The 23,968-nt window shown below is 41.8% G+C and overlaps 1 protein-coding gene across 1 annotated transcript in view; it reads right to left on the bottom strand.

Annotated features, from left to right (window-relative positions):
• The window catches only part of CA10 (carbonic anhydrase 10 (inactive)), a 601,034-nt gene that overhangs the window by 95,412 nt on the left and 481,654 nt on the right, over positions 1–23,968 (bottom strand). The gene's annotated exons all lie outside the window — the stretch shown is intronic.

Raw genomic sequence — 23,968 nt, 5'->3', positions numbered from 1 at the left:
AAGCACACACGCCCTATGGCAAAAACCTCTCCAAAAAAAAAAAAAAGTAGCAGCATGTTCTATAGCTGCTTAACATACTTTTTTTTTTTTTTTTTGTATCAACTTTAAGCTGCAATGCACACACACACCAGGCACAGTGAGTTTGTAGGTGCCCTACAAGCCAGGAATATCTACACTTGGGTTAGAGGAAAGTTCACTGTATAAAATCATGTCATGGATACTTTTTTCACCCAACTGGGACTGCCTGACAAGCTGATAGGCTACTGTGACTCTGTAGTGTTCACCTCCTTAATGCTGGGTTTTTTTTTTTTTTTTTTTTTTTTTTTTATCACTGCCAAGTTTACAAGCGATCGATTTCTTTATTCCTTGCTGCAGACACTGCCTACAGCCTGGGCAAAAGTGAGTTCTGCTGCTCTCCCTTCATTTGCCGCTGGCGAAAGCAACATCTGCATCTTGCCTTTCGCTGGCCAGCGTGTACTGCATTATATCACACAGTGTCTGCTAAATCTCAGAGATCTCAGTTTTCTGCAATACTGTGGACTTTGAGGTCACATTTCTTTTCAGAAAAGATAAAAGGTGAACCAAGCCATGTGGTTGGGTAAAGAGAAATAAGGCTTGACAAGCAATCTCTCCCCAACAGTCAACACATTGGGATGGAAGATGAATCAGTGAGGCACAAATGGGTACCATTATTATCCTCATCCTATAGATGAGAAAATGGAGGCAGAAAGGGGTAATAACTTTTCCAAGGCTAGTACTAGGGGCAGGGCCAAGAGTCAAGTTCAAGCATTTTGGATGTGTTTGTAACTCCTGCCAGTGGCTCTAGTGCAGAGTAACGTGACCTTTGTACTCATGAGATAGACAGTGCCTTCCTCTAGCAAGAAAGACTGTAAATGTCTCCTTACTGAAATGGAAGCTCTCTGTAGACATGAATTGTGCATTATTCGTATTAGAATCTAGAGGCTGGCAAAGTAATTAATGCAGTAGGTGCTTCACTGGGTGTCTACGAGGAATAAATGTAATTCCTTATATAATTTTTAGCTAATTTTTAAAATTTTGGATTAGCCATTTTTGTGTGTGCTTGATAAGGAAAGTATTAAACACACCAGTTAGACTTTGTCAAGCCCCATGATGTAGGAATATGTTTTCTTGAGTTGGATTGTTTTCCAGACTTTTTGGTCATTATTTTCTTGTAGAGATGTTTTGTAAATCTGGTCAGAAAATCAACATGGGCTTAGGGAGTTTAAAGGGATTAATGCATATTTGCAATAAAACTAGTCATACTATAGCTAAGGAAGTAGTGGTTTTGCAAATTTAACACTGATCCCCGGCTTTTAACTCAAGCAGACATTCTTTTTCCCTTAGAAAAGAAATGGAATACTTACAGAATGAAAAAAAAAAAAATTCTGCCCCTAATGTCAAAAGTCCACTGTAACTGAACTTTTCTTTTAATTAAAATGAGCATAAAAAATAATATAACCTACAACGTTGATCCAGCTCAGTCTCTGACCAAGAAAGTCAGGTGTTTCTAACCTGTTGGCATTTTCCAAACATCAATATGAGAAAACTATCCCAGTGGAGAGAACTTGGAGTTAGATTTTCAAAAGGTTCTTTCTTACGGCATGTGCATTTACTGGAGAGAGACAGAGAAAGAGAGGGAAAGTGAGAAACGATCCCCTAGAGGGGATGGCCATACAGCAATGCCTTCTCCTTCATTCTTCTCTTGGGATTATGGGCATGCATGCACACGTGCCCAGTGTAAGCTTTAAGCTGCTGGGTCTGGGACTCAAACTGTGGTCAACTGTGTGGGAGTTCAATGATGCAACCATGATGCTATCTGCTGGTCCCAATAATATATTTAATTTTGTCCAATGTGTCTATAGTATTATTTTAACATGAAATCAATTTTAAAAATGTTATTAATGGGAAATAAATGATGAAAAGTGAGGACATGTCTGAAGGGCCATTATTTAGGTTAGAAATGTTCCTGGGACCAGCAGATGGTGTAATGGTTATGTCACTGGGCTCCCATGTAGTCAACTGCAGTTCAAGTCCTGGATCTGGAGGCTTAAAACTCACACCAGGCATATGTGCATGCATGCCCAAAATCCCGAGAAGAGAATGGAGGAGAAGGGATTGCTGTGCAGCCATCCCCTAGGTGTGTGTGTGGGGGGGTGTGTGTGTGATTTCTCGCTTCCTGCCCCTCTGTCTCTTTGGTGAGCACACATACCCTATAGCAAATATCTCTACCTCAAATGAATATATCTCTTCCTCAAATAAATAGAAAGAAATGTTCCTTTGGCGGGGTAGGAGGCCCTTATTTTGGTGATTCTGTTCCTATGTTAGACTATGCCCCTATCCCAACATCTGTATTTTTATCCAGGACATCTCATCAGCCTACGACTAGAGAAGAAAACAGAAGGAGTGGGAAGGGACTGGAAAAAAAAAAGCTCTTGACATCGCCTGGGTGCCAGATGCAATGCTAAGGTTCTTTACCTCACACCATCTCATTTTATTCAAGCAACAGCCCTCTATGTTGATATTACTACTATTTTTCTCATCGGGGAAGAGCTTAAAAAATTTGCTAAAGGGCAAACAACACGTGGCAGAGCTGCCGTTCAAATGTGTGTTTGCTGGACGCCAAGCCCTAGATGACATCTTTGAGTTTGCCCTGTGATTTATGCATTGGCAGAAAGGAAGGAGAAAGACAATGATGTCGGCAGCCAGGAAGAAAGCGGGTGACAAGGTGGGGTTCTGCTGCTTAGGTCCCTGTATTGCTGAGTAAGACGGTTGTGACACCCAATTACAAGATGCTTGGTTCTTCGAGTACACATTATGAATTGCCTACAGTTATTCTTTCTATTAATAGGGGACATTCCTACTTGTATGAGATGTTTTCATTCTATTTCAGTCATGTCTGTACTGCTCTATTTTCTAAAAATAGAATTATTGATTTATTTACTAGTATTTATTATTATTTCTTTTTTATTTGACCAGAGAGAGAGAGAAAGGGAAAGTGAAAATGCAACTTGTCAGGTCTGGAACTTGAACCAAGGTTGGCCATGTGGAAATCCAGTGCCTTAATCACCATGCCACCTTCTGGCCCCATACTGCTCTTTTCTTTTCTTTCTTTCTTTTTTTTTGGAGAGGTTTTTGCTATAGGGCGCGTGTGCTCGCCAGAAAGACAGACAGAGACAGAGAGATAGAAAGCGAGAAATCACCCCCCAGGGGGGATGGCCACACCACAGTCCCTTCTCCTTCATTCTCCTCTCGGGATCTTGGGCACGCACGCACACATTCCCAGCACGAGTTTAAGCCACCGGGTCCAGTACTTGAACTGCGGTCGACTACGTGGGAGTTCAACGACATAGCCATTACGCTAACTGCCGGTCCCCATATTGCTCTTTTCAAGGTCTTAAGATTTTGCTCTGTAAGAAAGCTTTTCCTGTCCCCAGATTTGAGTCAGATGTGTCAATAGCATTTTAGCTTGTAGATTTTGTCAGGCTGATCAGAATAAGACTGTTTTCCCCACTGTCGTAGCACGTTTTTGGGAGTCTGCATAGCATATTCTGACTGCCTTCTCCAGATAATTACTCTTCCCACCATACAGGCAGATTATCTGACACTTATGTATCAATGTGACCTCTGTAGGTGGGTCATTTCGGCCCTCTATGTGCACAGAGAACCCCCAAAAAGGACAGCTCGTGCAAAGAATGAGAATAGAGCAGCGTGTCGATTTGAACAATGGAGTAGCACTGTCTCCCAGGGTCATGCTCTTGTTTCAGTTCTGGCTTCCAGTTTCTTCACTGGCCCAATCACCTTTGAGTCCTCTGATATATCCAAGGGCCTTCCGGTAAATTGCCCTGTGGCTTAACCTTGTTTGAGTGAGTTTCTGTTATTTGTACCCTAAAGCACCTTACAAAGATGCCCTTGGGAACTTGAGCTCTGTAAGGACGATGGCAGGATTTATTCATTGGTGCATCCCTAGGCTAGCACAGTTTTTGGTTCTGTTCCTTGAGTGTTTGTCAAATTGCACTGATTAGATACAGGTTTGCTTTCTCTGAGATCGAGGTGATACTGCCTGGTCCTCTCCCAAATTGCCATATGCACCAGGAAATTAAATGAATTAAAACCAAAGGCTGGCAGGTTGCATTGAAAGACGGGCCTTGCCTTGTCATTCCATCTCATTTCCAGTTTGAGAAGACAGGTGTAAGGGGGAGGGAGAGGAAGCTGAAAAGCTCTCTGAAGAGGGAGAACAGCAGGAGAAAGTGACAAGCAGAGAGGGGATATGAAAGGGGCTTGTTTTGTTCTGAGTGCTTTGGAATCAGCTTGTTCTTTAATTAAAGGGGAAACATCACCCTCAGGCTAGTAAAGACACCCCTAAGAAAATTAAAATAATGTAAATCAAGCTAAATGAATACTCCAGAAACAGCACTAGGGCTTGGTGAAACTGAGTGTTTGGATGCCCCTGAGGTTTTAAAAGCAAAGCCTGCAACTGCTTTTTGGAGCAGAAACATTCTCCCTTTTGTCTGATAGCAAAGGAGGCTAAATGCCTTCACCAAGAGAGATTTACAGAGTTTAAGGTGACAGAATCTTCTCACCGTTTTGGCTCTCTAAAGACCACATTTGAAACAAAGCCTAAGTGGATGATAATGATAATTCCTGGGGTTTCTTCCTAGGGGTGCTCAGTGCAGAGAAATCATTTAAGTTGTAATTAAAATATTCAAAGCAAAATGGTTCAAGGAGAACTTATAGTTTCTAGTAAAATACATAATTGACCATAGAGGCCTTTTAGCTGGGAGGTAGCTGAGTGAAGAGTGGTAGTGTGCGTGCACATGCACAAGTAGCACAGTGATGGCTGCAGAAACAGGAGATGGAGCGTCCAAGATTTTAAGCATCATAACAAGAAAACATCATGCACCCAAGTGAGGAGAAAAATCTCAGCTATAATTTTTTTGGTGTCACATCAAATAACTTAATGTCCCAAGATTTTACCCTAAAGGAGGTATGAGGGTGGCTACTTATAAAGTGTATACTCAATTTTTGGGGGGAACCTCTCTAATGTAACATCAAGATTTCATTACACATCAGTATCTATATGTGATGATAAAATTATGCATGAAGATTATACTTCCATTGGCTTCTTGGTTCTGGAAGGGCCCTAAATTACTCCAGTCTTTTCGTTTCCTGGATCCAGAAAGCAGATCTGCTTTCTAAGTGGCTTGCCTAAGGCCATCTGGGCCTAGGATATGACTCACTGTGTGCACTGGAGCTCTTTAGAGAGTGAAAGGAGGTACGATTACAATTATACCTGGTCTAACTGGTGTTAACCTGGACTGTCCCAGGAAAACCAGGAGAGGGGTTCATCCTATCTACACAGCCCTGGTGTCATTTGCAAGAATGAGCTGCCATATGGTGAAGGGGCAGGACACCACCTGGAGGCTGGAATGGGAGGGCACTTCCTTGCAAGACTCCTTGAGTTTTTTTCCCGCAATTATAGGCTAAGGATAGTAGGTGATGTACTATTCTGTACAGGCCTGAGTATCTTAGTTTGTTTGTGCTGCTATAACAGAATATCTGAGACTGGGTAATTTATAGAGAAGGAAAATAGATTTTTTTTCACAGTTCTGGAGGCTGGGAAGACCAAGATCAAGGCACTGTCAGGTTTAGTTGTCTGGTGAGGGCTGCATCTTTCAGAGGGGAGGACTGCTGTGCCAACTTAGGGCTGAAAGCAAAAGGGCAAGCTGGCCAGATGCTGCATGAAGCCTCTTTTACAAGTGCCTTAATTCCATTCAGGTGAGAGGAGTCTTCGTGGCTTACTGATCACTTAATGGCCCCACCTCTCAATACTGTCACTATTGCAACATGAAGGTGACCTCTTCAAACCTTATCTGTGACTATTAGGAAAAGGTGTGGTGCTACGAAGGACAAATCCCTGGCTAGTAGATGGTACCTTCTGGAAAGAAGGAGTCTGTTTCTCCAAGCAGTCTTACTGTGAGGAACACTGACCTTGATAAGAAAATGGCTATCAGAAAAAAACCCTGCACCTATCTTCTCAGACTAAGGGTACTTAAACCAACGCACAATGACTGATATAATTTTAAGAATGTTTCCTTCTGCACAGATGCCATTTTGAATTCTTGTTAGATGTGGATAGAAGATGGAAATGCTGATGTTGGAAATCGAAGCTCAAGGAAATGTGTTGTTGCTAACAAGAGCTACCATTTTGAGCACTTGTATGCAAGACATGCTTCTGAGCACCTTACATATATGGACCCTTTTCATCCTAAAAATAATTCTTTAGGGTGGAATCATTCTGTATCTTGATTGTGATGATGATTATTGGAATCTATACAGCTATTAAAATTCAGAGAACTGTATACCAAAAGAACAAAAGTTGATTTTACTGTCTGGTACCCTAAAAAATAAAGCTAAAAAAAAAAAAAGAAAGAAAAGACTATATACTATATGAGTCCATTGATAGAAATCTGAGAATGGCAAATGTATAGTGATAGCAGGTCAATGGTCACCAGGGGCCAGGAGTGGGAGGATTGATGGCAGAGGGACACAAAGGGGTTTTCGTGTGATGGCAGTGTTCTAGACCATTGTGGTGATGTGACACAACTATGCGTTTGTGAAAATGCATCAAAGTGTACATTTACAATTGTTGATTCTTTCGTATGTAAACTATACCTCAGTAAAGCTGAGGGAACTTCCCTAGAGCACGGGCATCCCTATTTATCTTATGAATGAAAAACTGAGGCACAAAAAGTGATGTAACCTGCCCCAGATCATAGCCGATAAGTGATGGAGCTGGGATTCAAACACAGGGTGGATAACCCCCCTACTGTTCACTGCCACAATTAACAGCTACTCATGCAAGTAGGTTACATCTCCTCACCTGGGTCAGGGGAACACCTCGACCCTAAAGAGGCAGGCACCACAGACAGGAAATGCTTGACCCTCACAGAGGCCCTTACAGGAACAGCAGCTGTTCTGGGGTAGCTGTTTGGGTCCACACACAATTAGTCTTCCCTGCAGCAGACACAATTATTTGCTTTGAAAAACCGTGCAGGGGCACTAAGTCCTGATGCAGATATCTGATGGCCCCCAGGCCTTTCTCCTTCTCCTGGCTGGGAGTGTGATTTAAAACCTCCTGGCTAAGCTCATTTTTGCCAAATAGCTCCTGCAGGATTCATTTCCAGGGCTGAATCTAGAAATTTCTAGCTCAGCAAATAGATCCAAAGTAAGAAAATGTATTCACCCAAGTTACCTCCGAGACCAAGGAATGCAGTTTCTTGTCCTTTGCGCAGGGAAATAGATGTGTTTACACACAAATTTGCAGATATACAATACCTTGCTTATTATATTTTAAAGAAGAGAGAAAAAATATAACTGTACATCTGTATGTAACTGCCCAATTGCCATCTATCTGGGAGGGGAAGGTGAATGAAGCTACAGTCCTCAGCAAGTCTGCAGAGTGGTGCTGTCATATTTCATGTCGCGCCTGTGCCACTCAGAGAAATAGGATCTTGTCTCACATTATAGCCAGAAGAAGTACAAACTGTTCACATGGCTGACGTAGAATTGGGAGGAGTGGAAAGATCATGTCAGATAACAGACTAGGGCACTTATGATTTCGGAAAATGGACTTACCTTTGATCAAGCTGTTAATTAGAGACAAAGGCAGAGAGGTAAGGTGACTGGTCTAAGATCATTCTGGACATAGCTGAAGTCAGAGACCAGAGTTCAAATCCTAACTCTCCCCATCCCTACCCTGTGACCACAAACAGGTTCTTTAACCTCTCCAAGTCTGTTTTTCTCATATATAAAATGGTGTTAATGAGTGCTAGCTCAAAAGCTACTTGTGAGGGTGAGTGAGATAAGGCTTAGAGCACCAGGCCTAGGACATAGCATGTGTGCATTCTGTACCTTGATTGCGATGCTGATTATTGGAATCTATACAGCTATTAAAATTCAGAGAACTGTATACCAAAAGAACTAAAGTTGATTTTAATGTCTAGTACCTCACAGTTTAAAAGGCTCAAAAGGGGTAGGTTTTTTACCCAATTTTGCCTTTACCAAGATCACATCACTAATAAGTGATAGAGAAGGTTCTTTTCTACTTTTGTAAGAGAGAGATTTTTGCTATAGGGTGCGTATGCTTGCCAGAGATATAGAAAGTAAGAAATTACCCCTGGGGGCATGGCCATGCTGTAATCCCTTCTCTTCCATTCTCCTCTGGGGATTTTGGATGTGGATGTACATGTGCCTGACATGTTTCGAGCCACAGGTTCCAGAACCCAAACCGTGGTGGGCCATGTGGGAGTCCAGTGACATAACCACTATGCCATCTGCTGGTCCCGATAGAGAAGGTTCTTGAAGTCAGATCTCTGAAGTCAGAATCTTGTCCTCGTCTGGGGTCCACGTGTCTGACTCTTAGGCAAAGACCTTTCCCTTTATTGTTCTTTTCCCTACTTCCCTTTTGCCTCCTTCCAGGCCACGGCCACTAGTGTTCTTAGAGTCTGCATCTCACAAGCAGATTCAATGAATAATCATCAGAGTAATGCTAGTGTTGCCCTTTTACTGCTGAGATGGGGATAGATTTATAGAGGCTGACTCTGGCTGGTATTTGGGGACTGATAATTACCTTCACTTACTATATCCTAGGCTGCTTCTGCTAAATATTTACTGCCCAGAATTCTGCCCTTTCCAACCAATTCTGAACACGAGGACATTCCTACTTGTATGAGATGTTTTCATTCTATTTCAGTCATGTCTGTACTGCTCTATTTTCTAAAAATAGAATTATTGATTTATTTACTAGTATTTATTATTATTTCTTTTTTATTTGACCAGAGAGAGAGAGAAAGGGAAAGTGAAAATGCAACTTGTCAGGTCTGGAACTTGAACCAAGGTTGGCCATGTGGAAATCCAGTGCCTTAATCACCATGCCACCTTCTGGCCCCATACTGCTCTTTTCTTTTCTTTCTTTCTTTTTTTTTGGAGAGGTTTTTGCTATAGGGCGCGTGTGCTCGCCAGAAAGACAGACAGAGACAGAGAGATAGAAAGCGAGAAATCACCCCCCAGGGGGGATGGCCACACCACAGTCCCTTCTCCTTCATTCTCCTCTCGGGATCTTGGGCACGCACGCACACCTGCCCAGCACGAGTTTAAGCCACCGGGTCCAGTACTTGAACTGCGGTCGACTACGTGGGAGTTCAACGACATAGCCATTACGCTAACTGCCGGTCCCCATATTGCTCTTTTCAAGGTCTTAAGATTTTGCTCTGTAAGAAAGCTTTTCCTGTCCCCAGATTTGAGTCAGATGTGTCAATAGCATTTTAGCTTGTAGATTTTGTCAGGCTGATCAGAATAAGACTGTTTTCCCCACTGTCGTAGCACGTTTTTGGGAGTCTGCATAGCATATTCTGACTGCCTTCTCCAGATAATTACTCTTCCCACCATACAGGCAGATTATCTGACACTTATGTATCAATGTGACCTCTGTAGGTGGGTCATTTCGGCCCTCTATGTGCACAGAGAACCCCCAAAAAGGACAGCTCGTGCAAAGAATGAGAATAGAGCAGCGTGTCGATTTGAACAATGGAGTAGCACTGTCTCCCAGGGTCATGCTCTTGTTTCAGTTCTGGCTTCCAGTTTCTTCACTGGCCCAATCACCTTTGAGTCCTCTGATATATCCAAGGGCCTTCCGGTAAATTGCCCTGTGGCTTAACCTTGTTTGAGTGAGTTTCTGTTATTTGTACCCTAAAGCACCTTACAAAGATGCCCTTGGGAACTTGAGCTCTGTAAGGACGATGGCAGGATTTATTCATTGGTGCATCCCTAGGCTAGCACAGTTTTTGGTTCTGTTCCTTGAGTGTTTGTCAAATTGCACTGATTAGATACAGGTTTGCTTTCTCTGAGATCGAGGTGATACTGCCTGGTCCTCTCCCAAATTGCCATATGCACCAGGAAATTAAATGAATTAAAACCAAAGGCTGGCAGGTTGCATTGAAAGACGGGCCTTGCCTTGTCATTCCATCTCATTTCCAGTTTGAGAAGACAGGTGTAAGGGGGAGGGAGAGGAAGCTGAAAAGCTCTCTGAAGAGGGAGAACAGCAGGAGAAAGTGACAAGCAGAGAGGGGATATGAAAGGGGCTTGTTTTGTTCTGAGTGCTTTGGAATCAGCTTGTTCTTTAATTAAAGGGGAAACATCACCCTCAGGCTAGTAAAGACACCCCTAAGAAAATTAAAATAATGTAAATCAAGCTAAATGAATACTCCAGAAACAGCACTAGGGCTTGGTGAAACTGAGTGTTTGGATGCCCCTGAGGTTTTAAAAGCAAAGCCTGCAACTGCTTTTTGGAGCAGAAACATTCTCCCTTTTGTCTGATAGCAAAGGAGGCTAAATGCCTTCACCAAGAGAGATTTACAGAGTTTAAGGTGACAGAATCTTCTCACCGTTTTGGCTCTCTAAAGACCACATTTGAAACAAAGCCTAAGTGGATGATAATGATAATTCCTGGGGTTTCTTCCTAGGGGTGCTCAGTGCAGAGAAATCATTTAAGTTGTAATTAAAATATTCAAAGCAAAATGGTTCAAGGAGAACTTATAGTTTCTAGTAAAATACATAATTGACCATAGAGGCCTTTTAGCTGGGAGGTAGCTGAGTGAAGAGTGGTAGTGTGCGTGCACATGCACAAGTAGCACAGTGATGGCTGCAGAAACAGGAGATGGAGGTCCAAGATTTTTAGCATCATAACAAGAAAACATCATGCACCCAAGTGAGGAGAAAAATCTCAGCTATAATTTTTTTGGTGTCACATCAAATAACTTAATGTCCCAAGATTTTACCCTAAAGGAGGTATGAGGGTGGCTACTTATAAAGTGTATACTCAATTTTTGGGGGGAACCTCTCTAATGTAACATCAAGATTTCATTACACATCAGTATCTATATGTGATGATAAAATTATGCATGAAGATTATACTTCCATTGGCTTCTTGGTTCTGGAAGGGCCCTAAATTACTCCAGTCTTTTCGTTTCCTGGATCCAGAAAGCAGATCTGCTTTCTAAGTGGCTTGCCTAAGGCCATCTGGGCCTAGGATATGACTCACTGTGTGCACTGGAGCTCTTTAGAGAGTGAAAGGAGGTACGATTACAATTATACCTGGTCTAACTGGTGTTAACCTGGACTGTCCCAGGAAAACCAGGAGAGGGGTTCATCCTATCTACACAGCCCTGGTGTCATTTGCAAGAATGAGCTGCCATATGGTGAAGGGGCAGGACACCACCTGGAGGCTGGAATGGGAGGGCACTTCCTTGCAAGACTCCTTGAGTTTTTTTCCCGCAATTATAGGCTAAGGATAGTAGGTGATGTACTATTCTGTACAGGCCTGAGTATCTTAGTTTGTTTGTGCTGCTATAACAGAATATCTGAGACTGGGTAATTTATAGAGAAGGAAAATAGATTTTTTTTCACAGTTCTGGAGGCTGGGAAGACCAAGATCAAGGCACTGTCAGGTTTAGTTGTCTGGTGAGGGCTGCATCTTTCAGAGGGGAGGACTGCTGTGCCAACTTAGGGCTGAAAGCAAAAGGGCAAGCTGGCCAGATGCTGCATGAAGCCTCTTTTACAAGTGCCTTAATTCCATTCAGGTGAGAGGAGTCTTCGTGGCTTACTGATCACTTAATGGCCCCACCTCTCAATACTGTCACTATTGCAACATGAAGGTGACCTCTTCAAACCTTATCTGTGACTATTAGGAAAAGGTGTGGTGCTACGAAGGACAAATCCCTGGCTAGTAGATGGTACCTTCTGGAAAGAAGGAGTCTGTTTCTCCAAGCAGTCTTACTGTGAGGAACACTGACCTTGATAAGAAAATGGCTATCAGAAAAAAACCCTGCACCTATCTTCTCAGACTAAGGGTACTTAAACCAACGCACAATGACTGATATAATTTTAAGAATGTTTCCTTCTGCACAGATGCCATTTTGAATTCTTGTTAGATGTGGATAGAAGATGGAAATGCTGATGTTGGAAATCGAAGCTCAAGGAAATGTGTTGTTGCTAACAAGAGCTACCATTTTGAGCACTTGTATGCAAGACATGCTTCTGAGCACCTTACATATATGGACCCTTTTCATCCTAAAAATAATTCTTTAGGGTGGAATCATTCTGTATCTTGATTGTGATGATGATTATTGGAATCTATACAGCTATTAAAATTCAGAGAACTGTATACCAAAAGAACAAAAGTTGATTTTACTGTCTGGTACCCTAAAAAATAAAGCTAAAAAAAAAAAAAGAAAGAAAAGACTATATACTATATGAGTCCATTGATAGAAATCTGAGAATGGCAAATGTATAGTGATAGCAGGTCAATGGTCACCAGGGGCCAGGAGTGGGAGGATTGATGGCAGAGGGACACAAAGGGGTTTTCGTGTGATGGCAGTGTTCTAGACCATTGTGGTGATGTGACACAACTATGCGTTTGTGAAAATGCATCAAAGTGTACATTTACAATTGTTGATTCTTTCGTATGTAAACTATACCTCAGTAAAGCTGAGGGAACTTCCCTAGAGCACGGGCATCCCTATTTATCTTATGAATGAAAAACTGAGGCACAAAAAGTGATGTAACCTGCCCCAGATCATAGCCGATAAGTGATGGAGCTGGGATTCAAACACAGGGTGGATAACCCCCCTACTGTTCACTGCCACAATTAACAGCTACTCATGCAAGTAGGTTACATCTCCTCACCTGGGTCAGGGGAACACCTCGACCCTAAAGAGGCAGGCACCACAGACAGGAAATGCTTGACCCTCACAGAGGCCCTTACAGGAACAGCAGCTGTTCTGGGGTAGCTGTTTGGGTCCACACACAATTAGTCTTCCCTGCAGCAGACACAATTATTTGCTTTGAAAAACCGTGCAGGGGCACTAAGTCCTGATGCAGATATCTGATGGCCCCCAGGCCTTTCTCCTTCTCCTGGCTGGGAGTGTGATTTAAAACCTCCTGGCTAAGCTCATTTTTGCCAAATAGCTCCTGCAGGATTCATTTCCAGGGCTGAATCTAGAAATTTCTAGCTCAGCAAATAGATCCAAAGTAAGAAAATGTATTCACCCAAGTTACCTCCGAGACCAAGGAATGCAGTTTCTTGTCCTTTGCGCAGGGAAATAGATGTGTTTACACACAAATTTGCAGATATACAATACCTTGCTTATTATATTTTAAAGAAGAGAGAAAAAATATAACTGTACATCTGTATGTAACTGCCCAATTGCCATCTATCTGGGAGGGGAAGGTGAATGAAGCTACAGTCCTCAGCAAGTCTGCAGAGTGGTGCTGTCATATTTCATGTCGCGCCTGTGCCACTCAGAGAAATAGGATCTTGTCTCACATTATAGCCAGAAGAAGTACAAACTGTTCACATGGCTGACGTAGAATTGGGAGGAGTGGAAAGATCATGTCAGATAACAGACTAGGGCACTTATGATTTCGGAAAATGGACTTACCTTTGATCAAGCTGTTAATTAGAGACAAAGGCAGAGAGGTAAGGTGACTGGTCTAAGATCATTCTGGACATAGCTGAAGTCAGAGACCAGAGTTCAAATCCTAACTCTCCCCATCCCTACCCTGTGACCACAAACAGGTTCTTTAACCTCTCCAAGTCTGTTTTTCTCATATATAAAATGGTGTTAATGAGTGCTAGCTCAAAAGCTACTTGTGAGGGTGAGTGAGATAAGGCTTAGAGCACCAGGCCTAGGACATAGCATGTGTGCATTCTGTACCTTGATTGCGATGCTGATTATTGGAATCTATACAGCTATTAAAATTCAGAGAACTGTATACCAAAAGAACTAAAGTTGATTTTAATGTCTAGTACCTCACAGTTTAAAAGGCTCAAAAGGGGTAGGTTTTTTACCCAATTTTGCCTTTACCAAGATCACATCACTAATAAGTGATAGAGAAGGTTCTTTTCTACTTTTGTAAGAGAGAGATTTTTGCTATAGGGTGCGTATGCTTGCCAGAGATATAGAAAGTAAGAAATTACCCCTGGGGGCATGGCCATGCTGTAATCCCTTCTCTTCCATTCTCCTCTGGGGATTTTGGATGTGGATGTACATGTGCCTGACATGTTTCGAGCCACAGGTTCCAGAACCCAAACCGTGGTGGGCCATGTGGGAGTCCAGTGACATAACCACTATGCCATCTGCTGGTCCCGATAGAGAAGGTTCTTGAAGTCAGATCTCTGAAGTCAGAATCTTGTCCTCGTCTGGGGTCCACGTGTCTGACTCTTAGGCAAAGACCTTTCCCTTTATTGTTCTTTTCCCTACTTCCCTTTTGCCTCCTTCCAGGCCACGGCCACTAGTGTTCTTAGAGTCTGCATCTCACAAGCAGATTCAATGAATAATCATCAGAGTAATGCTAGTGTTGCCCTTTTACTGCTGAGATGGGGATAGATTTATAGAGGCTGACTCTGGCTGGTATTTGGGGACTGATAATTACCTTCACTTACTATATCCTAGGCTGCTTCTGCTAAATATTTACTGCCCAGAATTCTGCCCTTTCCAACCAATTCTGAACACGAGCATGCCACAGGCAACTAAGTGGCATAATTCATTTGGGGCGACCATAAATCTAAGGCTTCCACCAGAAATGATGCAAAAAATTAATGGAACATGAAATCAAGTAAATGGAATTGAGTACAGTAATTAGTTCATATTTTAATCCTCAGGTCTGTTTATTATCTGTCAACTGGCGAGCAATTAAGTCGGCACCATTGAGGTGATTAGCTTTGTTTCAGCAAAAGTTTATCGATATGTCAGGGCAAATGAATCTGGGGGTTTTAAACGGCTTTATTTTGAATTATATAGTAGCACATCCATGGAGTGGCTAGGCATCTAGTGATTTAATTTTGCAATATTATTATGTAGATTACTGGTATTTAATATAACTGAGCTGTTCTGGAGGCTTACTGGGGACTGTGGGCAGGGGAAATTTGCCAGAGGACATGAGTACTCACTGAAAAGAGACAGACAGAGGGAGAGAGGAGAAAGTCAAAAGTTACTCCCCACTCCCCAGTGAGGGATGGTCATGCCACAATCCCTTCTCCTCCATTTCTCCTTTCTTTTAGGATTTTGGGCACACATCCATATACCTCCAGAGTGTTTCTCAAGCCTCTGGATCTGGGCCTTCAACCACATGGTCGGCCATGAGGAATCCGGCCACCACACCATGGGCTTGCTCTCCTTAGGTTCCAAATGTAATTATATGATTGATTTTTTTTTTTTTTCATACCAGGACCAAAGAGAAAATCTTTAAGGTATTACCCTTTCCATTTTAGAGTTCCTATCTTTAGTTTCCATGTTTCTCTCACTCAGGTGTTTTTATGGAGTATTCTCAGATTGGTGGTCTTTTTAGGGAGCAAGGTTACTGTAAAATAATTTCTCCAAAATTTGTCTATGTCATTTTGAGGCTGACTCTATAAATGCCCTTGTGATGAGGCTCTGTTCATTAATGCAGGAAATCTGATTCTTGGGCTATATTTGCTCTTCTGGGTGACTAATCTACGTGACCTAATAGGACCTTTTAAATCCTGGGATTTGATAGAATTTTAAATTTTGTGTGTAAAATTTTAAATCTGAAAGTAAGAGTTAGGACAATTGGGCTCTGGTCCTAATTCTGTCACTAAATCTCAGTGACCTCTGGCAGGGCACTTCCTTTTTCTAGCATTTGATTGTTTTTTCTTTGTACATGCAGGAGTTGTGGCTTGATACTATCACTTCAGATGGAAGTTTTCAGTAGGATCGCTTTTTCCAAGTCCAGGTCTATATCTTGAAGTAGGAGATGTGATCTTTCACGGAACTGCTAACATTTTCCTGAACTGTTAGCAGTGGTCAGGGTGGCATTGAAGAGGTCATCCTCTCTTAAAGCCTTCTTTTGCAATTGATTTTATTCCTGCGGCTTTGGAAAGGAGTTTTAAAAAGCACAGCTAGTCCATGGAAGTATTCTGAGGAGTATTCGTCCCTCTAAGTGCAGTGTCATTGGTTACTAAATAAAGGAAGACCTCATTCAACACTTATAAAGTGATAACTGTGATAGTTGCCATGGTGACAGTTCTGAGGCTGAAGCCTGATCAAGTTCCAGCTAATGCCTGGCTTTAATATTGTTTTTGTAATATGATCTGCTTGTCTTTCATATTATCTTTGTAATATAACACCTCCCTCCCAGCTTTGGATGAACTGCCAGGGAGGAGATTAGAGTCAAGTGGAGGAGGATTGTGGCTGTCACAATGCCATCCTGGTGGGACTGGGCCAGAGTTATAATGCAGGTTGACAGGATGAGGAGTTGACCATGGTGGGTTGTTTTCAGATGCAATGTCTTCTCTCTTAGGCTGTGCCACTGTGTCCACCTAAAACTGGCAATTAAGGAAGCTGCTGACTTGACTCTGCTGTCCTTTCTCAGAAAATTACAAAATGTCCAAAGGGGAAGCTTCCTATCTGTACATCAGAGTCCGTATCCACGTGCTGGGATTGTCATAATGCCCCAACCTCTGTTTGCGTTGCCTCTCGTAAAGATCAGTTTGTTCACTCTGGATGGAACTGTTTCCTGTTATCCAGAACTTTGACTTCTACCTTAGCAAAGACAAGCTCCCAGTCTGATTCTAAGAGTAATTCCAGGGCTGTAGCTAGAAATCGAAATGAATTTTCTTTTCTTTTTTTTATGGAGAGGTTTTATACTACAGGGCATGTGTGCTCGCCAGAAAGACAGAGAGAGACAGACAAAAAGCAAGAAATCACCCCCCGGGGGGATGGCCATGCTGCAATTCCTTCTCCTCCATTCTCCTTTCAGGATCTTGGGCACACATGCACACGTGCCTGGCATGAGTTTAAGTCACCAGGTCCTGGACTTGAACCATGGTTGACTACATGGGAGTCCAGTGACATAGCCATTATGCCAACTGCTGGTCCCTCAAAATGAATTTTCCAGCACACCGGCTCTCAGTTGTCCCATTTCTCCTCCAGGTATTACTCAGGATTCACTTACCTTGGATTTATAAATAATTTAACATAAACAATTGTGGAACTTCAGTATTGACGTACTTAGTTTGCCATGATGACTATAGATGGCAGTCGTAATTTAATTTATGATGTCCTGGGCATAATTCAGGCATCTCTGAGTCTTTCAATTCAGTCTTTTTGTTCAGCAATATCTTCCCAGTGCCTATTATAGGTATGGGGAGATATTTAAAAAGTACAACCTAGTCTGACTGTAGAAAGTGAACTATCCGGTAGGGAAGACAAGACCCTCTACTAATTGTAGGCTCCTTAAAGGCAGGCCCTATGGCCTGACAGTGAATTTTCCTACTGAACTAGGGCTCAGAGTAGGCAAACAATCACTACTCTGGGGCCTGTGACTACAGCTCAGCAGACATTAAGCAGTGTTGTGAGTCAGAAGACCTGAGTTAAGTCTGATTTTGGTCATTTATTGTCTGGATGGCCTTGGGCCCACTTACCCTAGGTAAGAAGGAGATAATATTAAGAGCAACTTCATTGAGCTAGTGTTTAGTGATCAAATGGGAGAATTTATGTCATCATGCATTGGAATTTATGGAAAGTAAAAGCCAAAGTCCACACAAACTTTATGCAAAGAGGGCGACTTACAACAACCTCTGTTCTGCTCTTGCCTTATCGCTCACTCCCATGCTCAGACAGCCGCTGCTCTTCCTGAAGGTTCATGGTTCTTTCCCCCTTCTAAACCATTGTGCTGGCTATTGCCTCTGCCTGGCATGTCCTTCCTCTAGACATCCCCTGGAAACCTTTCAAATGTTACCTTCTCAATGAAGTCTATCCCAGCTACTCTATTTAAATGTATAACTCCCTAATTTCACTCTTCATCCTGATCTCCCTTTACTCTGCTCTATTTCTGTCCTCATAGCATTTATCATATTCTAACTGACCATGTAAATCACCCACGTATCATGTTCATGATTTATTATCAATAGACTGTAAGCATCTTATAGGTAGAGATTTTTATCTGTGTTATTCACTGCAGCACAGGGTAGGTACCCAATCAGTGTTTGTTCACTGGAGAAATGAATGAAAGTAAATGATAAAGCATGCAAAGAGTTACAGGAGTTAGCTGTGAGATTCTGCAGCTATGGGTATAGCTGAGTGAGCTCTGGACTGTGCTGAGTTGTAATTGATTTAAGTCTGTGCCTTGTCCCTCCAATGGATCTGAAATTCCTCCAGGGTGACACTTAATTGTTCAATCCTTTTGTGTTCTCTGCCACGTTTAGGAGAGGGGTCGGTCAGTGCCCCCCTAAATACATTTTGAATTTCTCAAGGCAGACTTCTTTCCCAGAGAAATCCCAGAGTTTAATTTAATGGTAACTGTGAACTAAGTCACTCTTCCTCTTTTCACGTTTCTAATGGAATTTGATGCTCCAGGCAGTCTTTATTGAAACACTCTATCTTCCTTTTCAATGGAGCTGATATTTCCTTACAGTCAATGAATGCAATATACCTCAGAGTTTCAGGGAAGAAAAGCTCAGATGGTTTTTGTTCCTGGGACACGAACAGTTAATTGAGTTGTTGATTCAGTGATGGAATGACTCATTCCACAACATCACTTAAGCACTCACTGTGCATTGGGCGCGCTGTGTTAGGTGCTTGGCATACAAAGATGAGTAGCTCTTATCCTTAAGAGGTTTACCAAGATCTTTCACTCCTTCATTTGATAAACATGTATTGACTTCCCTCACGTGCCAGACAATAGAGGAAGTGCTGGGAGTACAATGATGATCAAGATAAAATTCCTACCAACAAAGAATTCCGGTTCCAATAGAAGTGAGAGTAAACAGTTACAATATCCACAGGGATAAGTAACAGAATAGATTGAAGTCAGCAGAATTTTTTTTTTTTTTTTTGTAAAAAGCCAAGTAGTAAATATTTTGACTTTGGTGGATCACATATGGTCTCTGTCACTTCTTTTTTCCCCCTTCTTCTTCTTCTCCCCCTCCCCCAAACCTTTACAAATACAAAGCCTTCTTAGCTTCTGGGCTGTATGTAGCCCCAGAGTGTGGCTTGCAGACCTTTGTAATAGATGGATACACAGGATTCTCTGGAAGTCCAGAGTAGGCTACATGGACTAGCTGGGAGGAGGGAAGGGGGCTTGAAAAGCTATAAAGGAGAAGGTGATGGAAGGAGCATAGAGGGGCGGAGCTTGTGCCCAGAAGAGAGGTAAGAGCTTTACCGGGGCACAGGAGCAGCACTTCCATGTGTATTACCCGGGAGCCTGTTATTCTTAAACATCTCAATTCTCATTCCCTCTCAATCTGCAATGTGCCAACAGGGCATCTCTACCGGGAGGTCCCAGGCTCCCAGCAAAGTGCTAATTAGATACCCTGAGCACTCCTCCCAGCCCTTGGCCGCCTACTGGGGCCCTGGTTCTCAGTTCTGTGCTCCTCAGCACTTCTCGCATCCTAGCACACTTCAGGACAATTTGGTGTTAGTTGCTTATTCCTACAAATTTGTGTTGTTTTAGTGAAGCCAATCTCTCAAGGATGCAGATGATTGATGCCTGGAAGAAGACAAGGCCTGTGTTTTCTGTTGTTTAGTCTCAGTTGTTGGTTCTGAGACCAGTGTTTACTCTTTTCTGATTCAGAGCTACAGGAAAAAGGAAAAAAAGAAGAGAAAGAAAACCATGTTTTATAGCCAACCTTTACTCCCCCCCTTTTAATGGAACAAATTAATTGTACCCACATTGCCATAGCAACAACTATGGACTTTCCCTCCCCCTAAAGTGTTCTGAGCAGAGTGAGAGGCTCTGGAGGCGAAGATCTAGGAAGGACAGTGCGTTTCTACCCCACCTTCCGAGAAGGAGGCAAGGGCAGCAGGCTGCACAGCTGTCCACACACTCTCTCTTTCATATGCTCTGGAGAGGCCTATTTCATAATCCCTTTTCAGAATAAGCGCGAGTATAATCCACATCATGTTGTGTTATCAATACACACGGCTCTCCATAGACTTTATCCCTCTTTGGGTGGAAACTGGGCTCTGACTCCTGTGGCGCTTAAGCCCAGCACACAGCAAAAGCACGATAGCTGTGTGAAGGTGGACATAATTCACAGGAGGGTCTGGCCTCTGACACCCTGTGAAGAGACTGGTAGAATTGTCAATGCACCCCTTTACCTCTTTGAAAAGAATGTCAAACAGGTTTTTTAAAATGACGTTGTCTAATTTTCCCCACATAAGAGTCTTTGTCTAGCCTCATGACTGAAACTTAATCCACAGACCTGATTCTTCTCGAATATTATCTTTTGCCTGGCTACTGTATTTGTTTCTTTTCATAAATACTCTACTTTTTACTGGACATTAATCTAACCACTTAGGCATGATTAGCAAGCTAAGGGTCTTACTTATTAAAAACAGTTAATTTTCCCTTCTTAAAAGAATTGAGACATTTGAATTCCTGAATATGCTCATTTATCACCACCCCAACAAGGCATCCAGGAGTTCTCTGTGTAGGACATGAATAATTTTTATAAAAATGCAGTTGCTGACTGTGTCATACATCCTTGCAGCTTTATAAAACAAAGCAAATGATTACCATCAATTACAATAACCTCACTAGACAAGACTGCAATTAATCTATAGCTCTTCAGATAACGACTGTTGCACCGTGCCAAGGAAAATGCCCAGCATTAATTGACTTATCACGATCAGCAATGAAAGATGGGGCAGATGGCAGTGTGATTATTCACTGTCAACAAAATAAACACATGCTTTGTTACTACAAGTGTCTACTTGGGTCCTCTCAAAGGATAGCCAAAAATAGAGACCAAAACTGACTTTGAAGATGGCACAAAATAAAAAATTAACCTACAGCGTGAGATATATTTACTTTTACTGAGGGTGACCCTCCATGGAATCCAACTGGAGGAAATTTCTATAGGGAAATTATAGATTATGCAGGATTTCCACATTAGAAGGTGCGTTAAAGTGAACAGTCCCTCCACTTTTTGGGATATGTGTCACTTTTATGAAGTGTGCAAATTCTGTTCAAGGCTTAATCATTCCAGCGATAGGAATTCAGTGTTTTTCAAAGGCAAACTCATTACATTAGTGGACAGACTTCATTGTTAGGACTTATATTTAGTTGAACTCCATCTTTCTGTAGCTGCTACCCATTGGCCCTAGGTCTCTTTCTTCATGCAACATAGAAGATGCCAATTTATTCTTGCTTACTGGAGTCCATCAAATATCTCAAGGGCCAATCACCTATGCAACCATTGGGTTATTGGGGAAGTTATGATGCCTTTTTTTTTTTTTGTATAGAAAAACATAGAAAAATACATCATGACTTTCTCAAGGACTTAATATATTCCATATGACATTGTTTTAGAGCCTCCAAATTCTGATCTCTTGCACCTAAATTCATACTAATTTATCTGTAGTCCACTTGTATGGAGGGTCTTGGTTAGAAATAATAAAACCAATGTAGTCTGCAAGGGGAAGATAAAACTGTACTTATATTGAGGCTAATGCTCAATTCTGTCTTGGAACATTGTGTGTGTGTGTGTGTGTGTGCGCGTGTGTGTGACTTCTCTGCTCGGGAAGCTGTTTCCAAGTACCATTGGTCCAGACAGCACCTGGCCTTGCCATTTCAAGGAAACAATTGCCAGTGAACACCCTCCCTGCAGTTTATGTGCCATATGGTTCTATTGACCAACTCCTCATTGTTTAGAAAACTAGGATAATTTGGGTGATAATTGGCATAGAGGTAACTAACCAAAATCTCTTGGCAGAAGTTTTATGAATACACATACTTGGATCTCATCCCTTGAGACTCTGTTTTAGTTGATTTGGGAAAGGACTCAAACACAAATATTTTGACCATGTTCCAAATTATGTCCTATTTGCAACTCTGTTTAAATGCTTTCTTCATTGAATGCTTTCTTTATTGAGAACACTTACTAATGTGCTATTGAGGGAGTGCTTCATAAACCTAACATCAGACTCTCCTGGGTACTTTTAAAATGCAGATTCTTTGGAGCACATGAAACCTGTGGTAGGGGGCAGGTCTAGGAAAATTAATACATGAGAGATCAAATGTTTCCCTTAAGGATTTTGGAGCTATTCATTTATATCAAAATTGTAGTTAAGGTACAAGTTACAAAACAGCCTTATTACATACTGAAGAAATGAGTGACACTAAGGAATTCTACAATGTCAAGATTATAGCCTAGGGACCATCTATATTTTTTCACTCATTCATGTAACAGATATTTCTACTTTGAAACGGTGTAGTGATAGCCTAGTGGGGAGAAAAATAAATAACAACAAATAAAGGAACAAGTAAACCAACTGATAAAATAATTACAAATCTTAAAACAACCTATCTATTAAAAGAGTTGATCTCATTTTGAATATTCTTGAATTCAGCCTGGCATCCTGAGTTACTCTCAAATTGTACGTGCCCTGCTTTCATCATTGTTCTGTTACAGTCTAGTTCAGGACTGCAACTTCTGACAGCTTTCCAATTCAATGTCTTTAGCAGACATTCCTAATCAATCCTAGCATTTTTTCCCCCACAGATATAGGAAGAGATTCATACTCCTACTCAACCTCATTGTCCATGCAGCCATTACTAATAGATCACAGATAAGATGCTAGTGAAATCTAGGCGCAGCTTCACCAACACACATTGCCCTGACATGCCTTGGGGTCTTTGCTCATGTTATCCCACATTTCCTACTCTATCTTTGCTGTTTATCAGTCATTGAGTACTTTTAGGCTCCTCGTACCTTGAATTCTACTTAATTTAAGAAGTAACCTTGAGAAAGATCTGAACTGTGCTTTAGAAATATCAAGTAACATCCCAAGATCACATAGTATATATCAAAGCAGGAGTTACAAATTCAGGTCCTTTCACTCTAAAGCCCTGATGCTCTTAAATTGTTCTTCATTGTCTCTCTTCACAGCCCAGTTCAAAGGGCACCTTCTCTGTGAAGCATCACCTGACCCCTCCAAGTAAAATTTGTCACTTCATCCTTTGAGTTTCCTAGGGCCTTTGTACGTCTCCATTACAGCATGACATTAGACTTAATGATTTGAATATAGCACACTTTGTGCTCCTCTGCCGTAGGAGCTCTTTTTTTCTTAAAAACAACAACAACAACAAAAAAACACCAAAAAACCAAAAGAACTCCTGTATCCCTGGTAACTAGCTGAGTGCCTAGGCAGGCTTTTAGCTGTTGCATTTGAAACACACATTAAAATCTGGCCACTGGACTCATTAAGGTTCTGGGTCTATTTCTCAGTGTATAGCCTTACTACATTAAAAAAAGAAAAAAAGGATCTCTATTTTCAAAAATGAAAAGACCATATGCGATACATACTTAGGTAATTTCAAAGCCTTCCTGACATCCATTATTGAGAACTGTTAAGCAGCAACCTAGTTACAGAGTGTTTGGCATATAAAGATCCCTGATCCCTCATTGCTAGCCACTCTCAAGTATAATGGATGTAAAACAGGTCAAATTAACTACACCCTCCTTGTCAAGTGTCATCTGAGAAATAACATCTGTTTAAACTGTAGTTCTCATACTCTCACTGAAACTGTGGTTGGGCTTAGTGCTGTGGCCTGAGCTCAGTTTGGTTGATGGTGGCACCCAGTGACACTCGCTGCTAATGGTGGCACAGGGTGACATTTCCATTTTGCAGAAACTCAGGCAAACTATTTAGTTGTCGACATTTATTTCACAGTGCATTATAGTTCTGTGCAAATAAGACCCATTCTACCAGACGGGAGAATTCTGAATCTATGCTATCATATGTGACATAGGAGAGGTTAATTGCCCAGGTAAGTGTCAAGGAAGACATATATAAAATACCAGGGTTTGGGGTTGAAAGAATGCTTTAGCTACATCTTAGGGTCTGAGTCTCAAAGAGCTGTACTG

This window comes from Tupaia chinensis, unplaced genomic scaffold (assembly GCF_000334495.1).
Source record: "Tupaia chinensis unplaced genomic scaffold, TupChi_1.0 Scaffold000383_1, whole genome shotgun sequence".
Classification (NCBI taxonomy): Eukaryota; Metazoa; Chordata; class Mammalia; order Scandentia; family Tupaiidae; genus Tupaia; species Tupaia belangeri.
The sequence above is the reverse complement of the archived record's forward strand: the minus strand, read 5'-3'. Positions and strand labels throughout refer to the sequence as shown.